This window comes from Camelus ferus, chromosome 25 (genome assembly GCF_009834535.1).
Source record: "Camelus ferus isolate YT-003-E chromosome 25, BCGSAC_Cfer_1.0, whole genome shotgun sequence".
NCBI lineage: Eukaryota > Metazoa > Chordata > Mammalia > Artiodactyla > Camelidae > Camelus > Camelus ferus.
The window spans coordinates 17,142,421-17,159,888 of NC_045720.1; the positions used below are offsets into that span (position 1 = coordinate 17,142,421).

General features: G+C 41.8%; 1 protein-coding gene and 1 long non-coding RNA gene across 3 annotated transcripts in view; both read left to right on the forward strand.

Annotated features, from left to right (window-relative positions):
* SAMD12 (sterile alpha motif domain containing 12) overlaps positions 1 to 17,468 on the forward strand; it is a 375,925-nt gene that overhangs the window by 239,015 nt on the left and 119,442 nt on the right. The gene's annotated exons all lie outside the window — the stretch shown is intronic.
* On the forward strand, positions 810 to 11,298 carry LOC116659876. Its single transcript, XR_004315243.1, has 3 exons — positions 810 to 820; positions 9,579 to 9,580; positions 9,629 to 11,298. It is a non-coding gene; the product is annotated as an uncharacterized LOC116659876 (long non-coding RNA).

A 17,468-nucleotide genomic window follows, 5' to 3' on the forward strand; every position in this document is an offset into this window, starting at 1 on the left:
TGGAGCAGGGTGCTGTTATTGAGAAATTGAAGCACCAGATGTGATTAAATAAGATCACACATTTCATTCTGTCTTTAATTTCACATCACTCTTCTGCAGCTGAATTCTTGCGCTTCGTCCACCCCCACCCCCCCATAGAGTCAGCCAACGCCATGCATTCTTAGCAGGCCCAGCAGAGCAGTAGCAGAATGTTACCACAGTAAGCCACCCTGCTGGGCTCTTGGGAGTCAAATCCACTTTTGCCTCCAAATAATTCGGTATTGCTAGATCTGGTTTATTAATCCATTCATCTCCCTAGAGAGTAAGGCTTCTGGTAAATGTACATCATTCATGCTCAGTTTCAACTATAAGTAGTTTCAAGAAATAAAGACTAGAGTCAAGGACAGAGAAACAATTAGGAGATGTGTTCACAGCCTTTCCCCTCCACCTTCCCTCGTTTCTTCCTAAACTTCCCGGTATCTCTCCCCACCCACCTTGATTCTCTGCTTCTAAGAATAGGAGTTAGAATTTGCATTTATACATTTGTTTTGCAAGGATGTCCTAAGAAGCTGCATTTGTATGTAGTTGAAAATGAATGCCATTGAAAATGATGCCACTGAAAATGATGAAATAAGGGGGCATTTCTCAGGTTAGGGTTCACTGTGCCTGACGCCTTCTGTTTAGCATCAAGGAGTTCAGGACCAACAGAAGTAAAGCAGTGTCCCTGCACTGGGAAGCAAGCGGTGGCCATGTGGCAGACCCGCCGTGGCAATAAGGGCATCACAGATACAGTCTTGGAGAAAGGGGAGTAGTTGTCCCTTGCCAGCCGTGTGTGCTCTTCGTTTGCAGCCGGAGTCCAATCACCGTGGCCAGTAACGGTTAACTGCATGGCATGGTGTAGCTTAATTCATTCCACAAATACAGATGGAAAGTGTGAGTGTATGTGTGGGCTGGGTGCTGTCCTAGGCAGTGCTGAACAAACCCCATCGCTGCTGTGGCCAAGCTCATCTCCTCTTCGTGATCTGACCTCTGCTTACTTGTCTTTTCTCATCCATTCACCCCTGGGCGCTCTATTAACATCCAGTCAGGTAGAATAACTTGCAGTCTGATGAGAGTCATTCATTCTGGTCTACGTGGCTAGCAAGCCTGGACCCCCTTCTACCCATGTGCTGCCGACCTTCTGGCCAAACATCAGGTCTCATTTCCTCCCAGTAATGGCCTCACCCTTCCTCTGAGCTCACCGAAATATGTCTTCTTGTCTTGCATCCCTGCTTCACCCTTTTCAAGGGTAGAGACGGTGTCTTACTCGGTATGGTCCCCATTCTGCCTGACACATAGTGGGCACTCAAAAAATACTTGCAGAATTAATCATTGAATTCATTGCTATCCTTAAGTAAGTTCCATATGTACTCATTTGCCCTTCATGTAATTTTTGTAAGACCCACAAGATCAGCTCTTAAATTGAAAGTAGAGAGATTGTGACATTTGTAACCTTATCACACTAACTGTAGTGAGAATTAACACCCCCTATCTACTTTCTTCTGAAAATCACCTCCGCTCCCTGGTATGCTTTTTAATAAGAATGGAGCCCCTCGGCAAAATTAAATTGAAATTGTTAGAAATATTAGGTGGTTCTTTGTTGGAATCACTTCTGGAGAATTACCAAGCCCGCACTTTCCTTACTGGGTACAAATTAAAATTTATTTTAAAAAGAAGAAGAAGAAGAAACAGATTTACAACTATGAAAAATAGACATGCATGTAGATAAAAGTTCTAAGGCAACAGGTGAAAATGAAACAGTGTGTTTGGGTGGTGTGATTAGGGGTATATTTTCCTTGTTTCAAAATGTCCTTTAATATTTTATAATTTATTTTTGATGGAAAAATATTAAAAAGAAAAATAGTCTTCTTGAAAAAAGCTAATATCCAGGAGGTTTTAGCTTTACTTGTATGAACTCAAGTGAATCAATTTTAAAGTTTTCCCTGGGCAAACAAATATCTTGCTTTTGTGTTGTATAGATTTTTTTTTTAATCGTGGGCTTTTTATCAGCAAGATGTTCATTCACTCGTTCAACAGATAAATATTAAATATCTACTATGTGTCAGGCACTCTAATATGCTCTTGTTTTCTCTGTATTCATAAAATGACTCCCAGTATATGCATGTATCAGATCATCACATTGAACACCTTGAACCTACACAATATTATATGTCATCTATATTTTTTTAAAAGCTCCAGAAAGAGAAAGAAAAATACTATATAATATCACTTATATGTGGAATCTAAAAAAAAAAAAAAAAAGACAAATAAAAAGCTGGCAAAAAATAATGATGACAAATTTTTATAGCACTTTCTACCTGCCAGAGCTCTTTGTTATACGTGAGAAGTGCTTTCTCTCACAATTCTGTACAGGAGATAGGACGTGTGTATTAGAGAAATAGTAGCTGCTATAACAAATATATCCCAAATAGTTAGTGGCTTAGTTCTCTCTTATTTGGCAGTCTCACTGAAGGTTGCAGGTCAGGGGTGACTGTTTCACATGGTCATTGAGGGGGTCGAGGCTGGCAGCAGCTCCACCATCTTTAATGTACCGTGTGTGATACAGCTCCGGTCCTTGCCATTCCAACTGGGAAGAGCTGTAGGCAAGAGCTTAATCACATAACCACACCAGCCTCAAGGAGAGTGTGGAAATGTGGTCTCGCTTCGTACCAAGGGTGAAGGGAAGAATGGATTCGGGAGCATAGCTAGCAGTCTCTGCCGCGGCAGATATTTTTGAATTACCATTTGTTAGATGAAAAAACTAAGGCTCAAAAGAGGTTCAAGTGCTTAAGATCACCCAGTTAAACATGAAGTCTCAGAACTAGAAGTCTGGCTCCTGAATGCCAGGCCAGTGTCTCTTTCATCACGTCTCATAGCTTAGAAATGAAGTGACAGCGGAAGGCTGGCTTGGTGGAAGCATCCCCCGTGTCCGTCCTGTGCGCTGGCTGCACCAGCGTGCACTGTCAGCACCCAGCCCACAATGTGATGTTCTTGTCTTGCTCTACTTGGTTCAACCTAGATCAGAGAGGTGATCCTCCTAGTGCTTGAAGAGAAGCTGAATGATGCTTTATACACATTTTAATCTGAGCAGTATGTTTGGCTTTCCACCAGCTCCAGGACAAGACTGAGAACAGACTAATAAAGTTCATACCCACACAGAAAATTGAAGGCCTGTCCACAGGCATGAATATAGCCGGCGATCTCCCTTGTGCCTTCAGTTGCTCCCTATCTCGTGGCTCACTTAATGACTATTTATGGGAAGCTTGTTTTGTGGTCAGCACAGGGCTACAGAAAAAATCACGAGAGACACAACCCCAGCCATTATGGAGCTCATCACAGACAGCAACTGACCAGCCGATCACAGATGGGGACAGAGGATGCTGAGGGACAGAGAATAACAGTGGGAGACCTATTTCAGAGATGGCTTCCGGGAAAGCACTTCTAAGGAGGTAATACTTAAGCTGGGTCCCAAAGGATGAGAAGGAGTCGATCAGGCTGAGAACAGTGGGGAGAGTCTTCCAGACAGACACACAGTGGTTCTGAGCAAGGAAGAAGGTGACCCTTGTGCCTAGGGATGTTGAGTGGGTGGAAAGTGGCCAAGATGATACTGGCTAAAGTGTTCTCAGGTAAGCCCCACAACCACCTGGGAGGTGGGTTACTATTTATCAGCCCCATTTTACAGATAAGGAGGCTGAGGTATCAAGAAGTTAAATGTTTGTGGGGGAGGGTGTAGCTCAAGCAGTAGAGCACGTGCTTAGCATGCACGAGGTCCTGGGTTCAATCCCTGGCACGTCCTCCAAAAAATAAATAAGTAACCTTAATTACCTCCCCCTGCCAAAAAGAAAAAAGAAATTAAGTGGTTAAATAACTAGCTTAATGTCACACAGCTAATTAACAGGGGGGCCAAGATTTAAACTCAGGGAGTCTAGTTCCAGGGTCTGCCCCTACTTCACTGCATTATACTGTCGTCATGGCAGAGCAAGTCTCAGAACCCTCCACTCTACCCATAAACAATTTTTCTCTGCCCTTAGTAAAAGGTTCTTAACCTAAGATCTCAGGTGACACCACCATCCCCATTGCTGGAGATGGCTCACCTGCATTTCTTTTGATGGAAGCAAATGCATCTATTCCTAACCAGAGTGCCATGCTGATTTAATTTATAGAATATACAGTTACGTGGTATTAAAATTCTGACACATCAGTCTGGTGGCAAAACCTTAACTGAGAACAGACAAATGTGCTCAGTCTGCTTACTTAACAATTACTGCAATGAAAGTTAAGAAATAGTCCAAATTCAGAAGACTTTTTATTACTTTAAGCATGTCACTTTGGGCCCTCCCATTCAGTGCCTTAAGAAATCTCTGTGTTGGTCCATATCAGTTATCCTTCTGCTGGGAACTGGGAGACGCTGAAAGGCCTTGAATTCCTTTAGTTTGTACTATAAGCAGTTGCTAACACAAGAGCTTCAGTGACATCTTAGTTTGTCCACATTCTGTTGACTACTTTGTGACTGTAATTGCAAAGGCATGAGGGTGTGTTAATATTCCAAGGAACACTCGAGACCACTTACTACAATATTTTACACACAGTAGGAAGCAGACAATTTTAAGGATATAATCCTCACTTGCCCTTCAAGAGTCAACCTTTTCAGTTCTATGATGTTTTCAATGAAATCAATAAGACAATCATATATTTTGTCCTTTCTTCCAAAATACCTTTATCTTATAAGGAGGCAATGGAATAGTAGAAAGAGCAAGAATTTTGAAGACTAAAAAGCTGGGTTTGAATCTGGCTGGTTGAATAGATGCCAGGTCCTTCACCAGATTCTTTGAACAATTTGCTAGACCTCCCTGAACCTGTTTGTAAAATGAGGCAAATCGTTCCCACTTTATTGTGAGAATTAAATGAGTTAATAGTTAGAGAATATTCAGCACATTGTTGGACTCGTAAAGTGCTTATTCACATCAGCATGCGCTGAAATTTTTCTGCTCTGTTAACAGGCACTATTCTGGACACAGAGGGTCCAAAGATAAAAAGATACAGACCCTGCCCTCAACAAATTCACTCTCTGGTAGGGGATATCAATCAGGGTTCAAATAAGGGAAGTAGAAACCACTCTAGCTATTTTAAGTAGGAAGTATTTAATGTGGGGAATTAGATTCTTACAAAATAGTGGAAAGGGCTAGAAGGAGTCCAAGTTCTCTGGTGGAATTCCAGAAATGACTCTCAGACAAAACCACCCATCTGACCTTCTGAGGACAGTTGTACTCTCTGCCTCAGTGTGGAAGGTGGAGACTCAGGAGAATACCAGGGAAGTCATTGAAGTCAGGAGCACATCAGTTTTAGCTGTCATCTGGGGATTCGGGAGCCCCATCATTGCAGCTGCCTCTGGCCACCCTTGGAGTGATGGCTGGCACAGAAACCCCAGTGCCTCCACAGCCTGGGACGTGCAGCCTCCAGATCATGTCTTCCACCCAAAGAGTAATTTGCCAAACTTACAATCTAGCTGCAAGGGAGTCTGGAAAACAGAGTAAAGCTTTGCAGCCTCAGTAGGACAGTGAAGCATACTAGAAGCAGAGTGGAATAGATATTGAACATCATGTATCCATCACTATAGAGAGATGAGCAGATAAACCAAGAATGTTAGGACTGAGGCATACGTGGAACAGAAGGAGCCTAGACAAAGTGACCAGAAAGCACAGAGGAGAGCATGATTTTTTCCTAACCCAAGAGGAAGTGGCTGGGGTTGAAGGATGAGAAGAAGCTAACAAGGCATTTAGTTGGAAGAAAAACATTCTGAGCAGAAGAAACAGGAAGGGGAAAGAGTGCCTCTTCCACTCTCTTTCCTAAAAGTGACAAGAAACACCTTGGGTGTGAAGGTTCGCTTTTCTTTAAGGAAAGTAGGAGAAACACCTTTCAAAGGTTTTCTTTCACAGACCTTTTTTTCCTTCAGTAATTATTTTATAAGTACCTTCAATGGTCCCTGCCACCAGCAACTAAATTCCATGAGTGCAGGGAACAGGTCTGTTCTGTTCCATGGATGCAGGGCTATTCTGAGCATCAGGACTATAGCTGGGATTCAATAAGAGTAGAATTAATTTCCTTAAGCATGAACATAAATTGTAATAAAGCAAGATAATTAAATATGGAAGTAATCTCATCAGAGACCCAGGAGCAAAGTGTTGATGATAAGATATGCCTTTATGGAATTTTTTGAGAGAATAGAGTTCTAAGCAAAGAGAATTCCATAAGCAAAGGCCTGTAGGTCATAAGTGTAAGACGTATTCAAAGATTATGGCTTAGTCATGAATACAGTTTGATTTTATAGGCTTCTGATTATATCAGGGAGCAGTTGCATTCAAGGCTAGAAAAATAATTGGGGTATCAGGAAAGATCTTATCCTTGAAGTCTTAGCATCACCTAGAATGTTGGTTTATTCTAGCAGTAATCCTTGAATTATACTGATAATTTCCAGAAAGGTGACCATAAGCAGAATGAATTTTAGGAGCATTAATCTGACGCTGTGATAAGCAGGATGCAGAGGAAAACCAGGAAAGGCTAGTGGTGTGTTGGGCAGCGTTTGCAGCTCAATGCACGTGCAGTGGAAGGCTCTGAACTGAGTTGTGCTGGAGAAAGTGGAAAGAACACCATCACCTGGTGACATATTCCCTGTGGAAATGAAATGCGTTTCTTCAAATTCTATTCTGAAGAATAAGTGGCATAGACTTTTCAACATCTTTATTTTTACGAATTTTATTCACACACATTTAGCTGGGGAATGAATGTGTGATGACACTGACACCTGATAGAAGTGAGTACTGCTTGTATATCTTGGCACCACCCTCTGCTGGCTCTGCTGGGTTCAGTTACTTCATGCCACCGAGCCTCATGTTTTGTCCTCTGTAAAATGGAGGTGAAACAGTGTCTAACAGATACTAAACAGTGTCTGAACATGGTAGTGGTGGAAGTTAAGTAAGAATGCCTGGGTAGAGCCCTGCACACAATACCTTGCATGTAACAAGTGCTCAGCCAGTGTCATCGCAGTTGTCGTTACTGACGTCTCCATCACCAGCACCATCATCATCATCATCATCACCTGGGGATGGGGCTAGGCGGTGTGGAACAGGTCAGTGTCTAGGAGTACGGAGCATGATGGAGATGGGTGCCGAACAAGCCTAGAGGATTAAATAGACTTTATCAAGCACACACAGACACACACACACACACACACACACACACACACACACACACACACACAGCTTTGAAGCCACCTTGAACTCCAGGCAAGTTGCTTAATTTCTCTGCACCTCAGGTTGCTCACTGCAGAACAAGTGTAATAATGAGAGTCATGCAGGTTGTCAAAAGCATAGGTGATGTCTGGAAGCCACCCAGCCGAGCCCCTGTGGTCAGCAGCATTTAATGCGCTCCAGCCCCACCCCCCAGTGATGACACTTCTCTGCACTTGTGGCTCTTTTACAGCCTTCCTGAGTTCCCCAGGAGGGCCCTCTCCTAGTGTGCTCCGTAGACCATGTGCTTTAGAGACAGACACCTGGGATCCTTTTCAACAGGCAGGTGCGTGGCCCCCACCCTAGTCCAACTAAATCATGAGCAGAAGGGCACAAATCTTCATTTCGGACAAGTTCTCCCAAGTGATTTTCATGCACAATAAAGTTTGGGAACCGCCATCCTAGAAGTCCATATTTCTAATTGACGCCCACTTGGGTAGAGTATCGGTGTGATTTATCTGTACTTGGCAGACGTTAGGTACTGAGTTCCAGCCCATCAGTCCTGTGAAGAGGGGAATATGAGACCAGGACACTAACGTCTGTCTTGTGGTGTCAGGCCATGCTGAGTCTCCATTTTGTTGGCTTTATTAATACCTGAGGAACAATGTTCCCAAGATTTTAATTAAAAATTCTCTAACATCCAGATTCTAATCATTTTCTAGGTTGGATAAAGGCTTGGTGAGTAGTTGAATTTGAGCCCTCCCCCCCCCCCCACCATCCAGAGAAAACTTCATAAGCAAAGCAGAAGCTGTTAAAGGGAATAAAGCCTTTTAAAAGCTTTGTAGACGAGAATAGGTCAATTCTGAGTATAAACAGGAGGAAGCCAAAACTTAGAATTAGAGCAGACGATGAAGGACCTTGCTTTAATTTAATGAGGAGAGGTATAAGGAAGTTAATCGGCAGTCTGGGACAGACACTTAGCTCATGATTTGAGTCCTGTATTTGTTAGAACTCAGATTGGCTGCAATAAGGAGACTGGAAATAGCAAGAGAAGAGACAGAAGAGAATTTTATTTGCTTCTCATGTAAAACTGCAGAGGTAGGCAGAGCAGGGCTGAGATGGCAGTTTTACGCCACGAAGTTTCAAGGACTCAGGCTCCTATGGCTTTTGGTCCTGCTCTCCTCTGAATATGGCCTCAGGCTCGTGTTCCAGGATGGAACTCCTGTTCCCACATCCATGCTCCAACCACGGGAAGAAGAGGGGGAAAATGTGCAGAGAGTACAGAACAGCTAACTCTTCAAGGAGGCTTAGAATCTGCCACACCACACCTCCGATTACATCTCTTTGGCCAGAACTCATTCACATGGCTGCACATGGCCGGCTTGGAAACAGCATCACAGCTAAGTATTCTATTAAATGGGTCGTACAGTGAGGACAGCTAGGAGTCACTGCCTTCAGTTCAGCATCCTGAGAAACTTTGGACCTTCTTTTCCCAGTGGAATGGTTGTCAGTCAGTTAGGAACCTGGAAACCACTCCAGGTATATTTGGAAGAGGGAACCTAATGAAGAGCACTGGCGGCACAAGTCCAGAAATGAGGCAACCCAGAGGTCATCCACAGTAGAAGCTTCTACGTTCCCTGGGGCTGGAGGGACAAAGGCGGAGGCAGCGTTTACAAGTCAGGGATGCCTGGCAGAACTCAGAACTCCAGTGGGCCATTCCAGTGGGAGCCGGAGCCAGGAGATGCAGTTCCTGCTCAAGATGCCACCAGAAGCAAAGTGATCCAGGAAGAAGATTGCTGGCCACCCTCCTCTTCTGTCCCTCAGTCTCCTTCTGGTGCCTCACGTTGCCTAAAACTACCTGGAAGCCAGAGGGCAGGGACATCTGGGAAATGTAGTTTCATGCAAACAGAACAGGCAGAGAAGAGTGAGTACAGTTCTGAAAGCCAAGAGGCAACTGGAGCAGCACCAAACCCAGGTTGTGGACCAGAATAAATTAATTAATAATTACTAATTACTAATAGTTGGGACCTTGCTTGACATTTATTTCTGGATGAAAATTTTGCAAAGCAAAAGAGTGTCCTTCTGTTGAAAGCAGGGACTCAAACAGATCTTTGTACATCAGTGTTCACAATAGCCAAAAGGTGGAAACAACCCAAATGTGCATCAATAGATGAATGCATGAACAGAATGTGGTGTATACATATAACTGAGTATTACTTAGCCATAATATGAAATTCTGACACATGCTATCACTTGCTTGAACCTTGAAAATATACCAAGTGCACTTACTGATTGCAGAACTCTTTATGTGGAGGGTAAATGTTAGTAATGAAGCGGTAGAAGCTGACTGATGGACAGAATAGCAGAATCAAAACACCAAGAAGACTTCAAAACCAAAACCAAAACTGTGTTTCAAAGATTCGTGGTGAGGTTGCCATGACACTTTCTTGGAAGGAGAAATGTTATTCCCCCCTTGCCCAAACTGAACTTGAAATGGTCATGAAGCATAAGCATAAGTGCGAATGAAAAGGCAAAAGCAAAATCAGAGGTTTACAGGTAGAAATGGATGTCACCTCTGTATGTGTAGGGAGCATCTGAAGACCTGGAAATAGATCATCTTACAAAGGAGCAGGAGAAGAGGCGAGAACCCAGAAAGCCTTCAAGGGATCCTTAGAAGGGAGATAATGGGGGAAAGTTTGTTTCTGGGTCACCTGTTAACAAGGAGTGGCAGGGGTCAGGATATACTCAGCTATGTCTAAAGCCGCTCAGAAACGCCATCGAGGACGAGCCCTGAAGGATGGTTGTTGGCTTTTGCACCCAGGAAGGCAATTGGCTGCTTAGCGAAGGCTGTTTCTGTGAATGGAAGGGGACTCTACACTGCAATGTGATGAGCAGAACTGTCTTCTCTGCATTTCTCCATTTGCTGGCTCAACAGAAGCAGTAAACAAACCCTATTCCCAGAACTATGCTGACAACACTGATGATGGCGGCCCACAAATTAGGAGGTAGACAAAAAGCCATGTTAATTTCAAGCTCCATTAGAAACACAGGCAGGAAGTAAAAATCAACATCTGCCAAACAGAAAAGGTGAAAGTTGGAAGGGAAAAGAAACTTTCTTTTTGAGATCCTAAGAAGGTACTGCCAACGTTGAAGATATGGGGAGATTCTGTTTCTTCACGTTTGTTAATCGTAGAACTCTTGTGAAAACTCTCTTGTTAGTGTCTCCTCTCATCAGATATGTGAGGTGACGGAGTATGAGCTGCATGTTCTTTGTCCTGGAAAAGGGACCTGTACAGTGTTTGGAGCAGAGCCACAAGATTCCATTCCAGAGCTCTCTTCTCTTTTGTCTCTTAAATGTAATTATTTTTTAAGAGAACCTCCAATAATGTTTATGGCTTTGGCATAGTGCATAAGTATTATTCTTTTGAAGACTCCACGATGTACGTTGTCTGATGTGAAACTGGCATCACATAGTCTTGTCTGAAACACCTCGAGCCCTTTAATCCCTGCGTAGAACGCACTGCATGCGCCAGATCAAGTACGGGAAATGCACACGTGTCTTTCTGTCAGGTGCTTGCGTTGAGGGGGATGAGAGACAAATGAAAACAGACCTCCCTCCTGAATTCTTTTTTATGTCATGGCAGTGAGAATTCCGGGTCTTCATGATGGATGAGTCTTTGTTTGTCAGTTTAGTGCCATATGTATTCGTTTCCTTCCAGGCATTTTGAATTAGTGAGCATCACATATGGCTTTATAATGCTTCAATACCAGATGCCTGGTTGTTCTTTGATTCAATATATACAGGAAAAAAAAAAAAGAAGTTTAAGAATGTCACCATGACATTTTGGCCAGGCAAATCGGTCAGAAGCTTCATCCCACGTGGAGGCAAGGGACTGACCTTGCTGATTTCTCAGGCTTCTCTCTCTGGATTTTATGATCCTGTGGCGTAGTTTCCCAGAGGCATTGAATTTGAAGACTCAATCACTAAATGCAATCAAATCCACCCTCCTTCCCCCAAAACCAAGTAGGTATTTTTAAATACACAACCATATACACATACACACATTTCAAAAACAACTGAGTTCTCTTTGAGAATGGAAATACAGTCACTGCTAAATTACTGGACTCAACGCCAGGTATAGTTACAGTAGAAAGTGAGAAATTGTAGGAGACTTTTAGAATCAGAATGCGGATTATGGCTTGAATTTAATTAAGCATTGCTCATGGCACCATGCAGGCTGCCACTTAATTATATTCAGTTTATCTCCTTTCATAGACCATCTCTTATTCTCCAAATGTTTTCTCTGTGCTTGTCGTGTTTTCTCCAGTTCTGTTGTAAGCTCTTTGAGATCAGAACTAACGTCACACAGTAGATACTCAATAAATACCATTAGAAATAAATTAAGGAGTGAAGGACTAGGTGAACGTGGCTACAGATTCAAGATACCACCACTTACATTACAAGATGTGACCTGAGAAATTTAAGAACAACCGAGGAGGTTTGCCTTCCTTCCCTGGAAGGCGTTCATTTTCTCCTCCTCTGACTTCTATGAATAATATATGGGTTCAATTTTTCTCCCTCTGGTCCTTTGCCCTTTTAATCCACCCCAGCAAAAACGCTCACCTCTATGGCACTAGAAAATACTGTGAAGAGCTTTACCATATTCCAGCATTTAGGTATTTCTACTTATTTTCTTCTTGCCTTCACTTAAGTTTTTTTTTTTTTTTTTAATTTTCTCAGTTTCCGCTGTCATTTTCTACGTGTATTGTCTTTGCCTTCTTTCTGACAGCTAAGGTACCTGTTTTAAGTGAGATGTTCCTAAAATACAGGTCAAGGACTCTCTGCCTGTAGAAAAATTCTCTATGAATAGCGTCAGGAACTGACAGTGGTTACGTCTAGGAAGTGCAGAAACGTGGAGACAGGAGAAGGCTTCTTTTCATTCCATAACCGTCTGTATGGGTCATTTCTGTCCATGAGCCTGCATTGCTTTTATAATTCAAAAACTGGTTTAAAAAGTAAAATATACTTATCATGGCAATTCTAGCAGGTCTTAAAAATTTTAATGGAATATGAATGCAGTTTGTTTCTGCATATGTGTATTATAAACAGCTGAACAGTCTCCTTGTTTTAGGAAACAGCACTTAATGAATCGAGTGTTCCACCTTCTGAAGCATCTTGCAGGTGTCCAAGATGAAATACTGGTCAGTGATTCATGTTCGGGTCCATTTACAGGCACAAGGTGGCTGAGCTGCTTTTGTGCCTGTAGTTTTCAGCTTTGAATCACACACACCCCTGTGAGCATTTTAATAATATAGAAAGCGTTTCAGTCAGTGGGTCAGGAGAACCACGTCCATCACAGCTTTTTCATATTTTTATTCATGTTTTCACTCTTGGCAGTGTCCACACTTATTACACATTTCACATGCTAAGGGTCCTCCACCTTGGTTACAGCTTGCTAATTCTTCGTATCCCATGGCCCTACCACGTTTTACTTTTTGCTTTGCCGAAATTTCTCTGTCTCTTTAGGGTTCTTATGTCATTTTTGCGCCAGGGTTTCATTCCCATGTCAGTCTGTTCGATCCTGTGTCTGATTTGTCATTAGCATTTCTGCTCTGGCTTGTTGGGTGTGAGTTCCTGCAAATGGTTCGACCATTGTTAGACATCTTTAAACCTTTAAGTAAATAAATACTTACAAAGTGCATTAAATTATTTGGCTTCCTAAATGAATGCTCAAAATCACATGCAGTTCTTAATTAACATCTTAATGTATTGTATGAAGTTCGCAATTGGTAAGATACGTCTCAATTTGCATTGTGGGAACTGTAACTCCCAGCAGAGTGAGTGTATAAATGCCCAGAGGCATATACTATTTTATGAAGATGCACTGTCTATCTGTAATCTGTAACATTTAAAAATTACCAAAAAAAAAAAAAAGATGTGAAGTAGACTGGCTAGAATCCCCTCCCGCAGAGGCCCTCGTCTTCCATGTGGATCAGAATCAGCTGAAGAGCTGCTTGAAGCCCTGATGGCTGAGCTCCTCATTCAGTGGGTCTGCAGTGGGGCCTGTGAATTTGCTTTTCTAACAGCATCCCAGCTGATTCTGAGTCCACTGACCTGGGACCACATGTTGAGAACCATGGCCACCCCATCTCTCCTCCTGAGCACACAAAAACACTGCGTTTCCCAAATGGCTGGGTCTGGGCCCTGGGCACGTGTACGTGTGTGCCACTTTCGGATCTGGCCACATAATTCCTTGAAGGATCCTCCACTCTCCCTCCCCTTTCCTGGGCAACAGTGGAGACCGTGCATTGAAGAAGGTGTCCTGGCAAGGTGGAAGGTACCTAGATCCGTGAGCTTGTGCCTGGAGGAAGGCTGCCTTACTCACGTAAAACTGTCCTTTGGAAAGAGGAATTAGCCTTTGTTATATCCAGTCACTGAGGTTGGGGGCAGCATTGCCTAACTCACCCTGATTCACGTGAGCTTCTTGTGATCATGCGGTGGACCAGGTGCCCAGCTCTGAGGCAACTTTTACTATGTAAATTTGAGAGATTCAATCAATCTACCGTCCACTCTGCCCATCCAAAAAACAGTCTATTTAAACTGATTTACATGTACTTGGCCTAGAGCCGCATGTCTGTAGCCACAAAGAGATTGTTGCCAATCCTTCAGAACATCTCCTTAAGCCACCTTGGTATGTTCTGGGGTGATGATCTTTCATCTGAACTTTTCTAACTGCCTGCTCCTTGGACTCCTAATATTCTTATACTCTGAGAATGGTTCAACCCACATTCTCTGCTCCATGTTGAGTAAGACCAAGGCCCTTTTTCTCTCATTCAAAGCCCATTACTGGACAGCTCTTCCTTGCTCACCTCTGTTCCTCCTCTACCTGGTTCTCCCAGTGAGGTCATCCTAGAATTTCTGACCCTGCCTTGATTAGAGCAGAATTTCCCCTTAGGTGTCTTCAGAGTTAAAGCCAATTGGCCCAGACTGACCCACATCCTTCATCACAGTCATAAGTCTCGAGAGCCTCCCAGAAGATCACCGTTCCTTCACTCTGCTGCTGGTACTACTTTTTCTGTAATCTGACCCACCCTGTTCCTTGTACTCTGCTTGGATGTGCACGCCCGCCTTCCTGCCCCACCAACCTTGAAGAATTTGACCACTTGCCTACTCGGGTGTCTGCTAGGCTCTGATACCCCATTTATTGGTCGGTTCTCCTGCCCAGACCTCCACACACAGTGCACTCCGTGACTAAAATAGACTGTAGTCAAACTCTCTTCCTTTTTGTTGCACATTTTGTGTCACTGCCCTTATTAATGTCTCTCACACACAGAACTGAACCAAAAGCAAACGTTTTCCCCAAATAGACCTTATGAAATCATGCACTTCCCTCAACATTTTTTTCACATACTACCCCACGCTACCTCACCTGAAATCAAAACATCAAGATTATAGTATATAAAAGATTCACATTTTAAAATGGTGTTCATTTTTCTGATGATAAGTAAACATACATTTATTGAAGAGAATTTTGAAATTCAAAAGCATACACAAAGAAAAATTTATCTTTGATACCAGCCTCTATCCAAAGATAACTTCTTCTGTATTTATGTAATGTATAAGTTACTTACTTTTTTTAGGGGGAGGGGGAGAAAATTAGGCTTACTTATGTATTTTTTTAACAGAGGTACTGGGGATTGAACCCAGGATCTTGTGCATGCTAGGCACACACTCTACCACTGAGCTCTACCCTCCCCCCTAAGTTATTTACTTATTGCTGTGTCATTTAAATATACCTGGCTACTTAATATTCTATTGTACCTTTAGGTCATCATTTATTCAAACAATCCAAACAAATGTTGCTTCTGATGTTTTTGTTGTTATAAATACTAACAGATTGAACATCCCTTCTGAAAATTTATGAAAATTTACCCTCCCATCAAGAATTTAACACATTTCCCTTCCTGTAAATGCCTCTACAAACTAGGTACTTCTTTTTCCTTTTAAATATTTTCAAATTAGCTTGAAAATGACATGCAGTTTTAAGTTGCATTTATTTTACTGATAAGGTTGAATTGCTTTCCTATCTGATTTACTGGTCATTTATATTTCTTCTTTTGGCTTTTTAAATGAACGTGCCAAAGTCTGTACTTTCAACGGATGCTGTTCTGTAGCTTCAGAAGATGATTTCCTTACACCAGTGACATGGCCATGGCTTAGACGTTTGGGTAGCTCTTCTTTTTAAAATGACCATCAGAGTCCAAGTTACATTTTTTTTAGATATTCTTAGGATCAGTTATATCAAGTTAGGGACAAATTTCAGAGCAACTGCATGGTGATAACCTCAGTTTTCTTTTGTGGTTCCTAAACCATCCATGACAGGAACTGTCAAAAGGCGTTCCAGTTACCTGAGAAGCCATGAGAACGTGAGCAGAATAAATACGTGGTAGTTGAAAAGCACCAGTCATTTGACTGTATCTGTTGTGGAAGGCTCCTCACTGCATCCACCTCATTATTTCATAGACTTCATATTCAATATATTTATATAAATTATAAGTTGTCCATTAGCCTGCATGTCAATCTGTCATGCAGCCCTCTACACACAGCCTTATACGTAGCAGACACTTAGAAATTGGATCAAGATTGTGGACGAAGCATAATTTTTTACTGGAATGTCATTCATCCAAAGGATTTTTGTCTGTTTTATTCACTGTTGTATTGCAGACACCTAGAAGAGTTCCTTACACAGACTAGGCAGTCAACAAACATTGAGTACATGAATACATGATGAAAATATAAATGAATGAATGAACAAACCAACACTTCACAATTGGGCATCAAGACCCAAGCTTTGTTTTGTAAAATAACACAACATGGCAAATGCTTTTGAATAATACAGGTGACAGATACACCGTAGAGGTCAAATGGCATTGACAAAAAGGACAAGCTTCAGTTCTAACCTTGGCTCTGACAGGGAGTCACTGTTATGTCATTCACTCCATCAGTTTTTATTAAGTACCTACTATGTACTCTGCACTTTTTTCCTCCAGCTTACTTGAGAAATAATTATAAATATAGTTGTATATATTTAAAGTGTACCTGATGATTTGATATACATTGTGAAGTGATTACCAAGATCAAGATAATTAGCACATCCATTCCATCTCTCATGGTTAACTGTGTGTGTGTTTGTGTGTGTGGTGAGAATGCTTAAGATCTAGTCTCAGCAAATTTCAACTATATAGTACAGTATTATTAACTATAATCACCATGCTGTGATCCTCAGAAATTATTCAAGTTACAGCTGAAAGTTTGTACCCTTTGATCTACATCTCCCCATGTCCCAACCCCTGGCAACCACTTGTCTACTCCCTGTTTGTATGAGTTCGACTTTGTTTTAGATTCCACATAAGTGATACCATGTAGTACTTATTTTTCTCTGTCTATCTTATTTCTCTTAGTATTATGCCCTTCAGGTTTACCCATGTTGTCACAACTAGCAAGATTTCCTTCTTTCTTACGGTTGAATAATATCCCTTTGTATTTGTGTCTGTGTGTGTGTGTGTATACAACGTGAAGGAACTTTTTCCTTATGTTTTCTTTTAGGAACTTATGATTTTTGATCTGATGTTTAATTCATTTGTCTGCTTAACATATATATATAAAATGTTTTCTTTATCCATGCATCCATTAGCAGACACTTGGGTTGCGTCTGTGTCTTGGCTGTTGTGAATTATGCTGAAATGAACATGGAGTACAGATATCTCTTCAAAATACTGATTTTATTTCTTTCAGATGTATTCCCAAGAGTGGGATTGCTGGATCATTTGCTAGTTCTATTTGAAATTTTTTGAGGAACCCCTCTCCAGACTGTTTTGCATAACAGGTGTCCTAATTTACATTCTCACCAACAGTGCCCTGGGTTCCCTTTCCCGCATATTCTTGCCAACACTTGGGATCTCTTGTCTTTTTGATAATAGCTATTCTGACAGGTGGAAGATGATACCTCATTGTGGTTTTGATTTGCATTTCCCTGATTATTAGTGATATCAAGCACAATTTTAATGTACTTTTGACCATTTATATGTCTTCTTTGCAAAAAATATCTATTCAGGTCCATTGTGCATTTTTTAATTAGCCTCTTTGTTTTTTGCTGTTGAATTGTATGAGTTCTTTATATATTTTGGATATTAACCCCTTATCAGATATATAATTAGCAGATA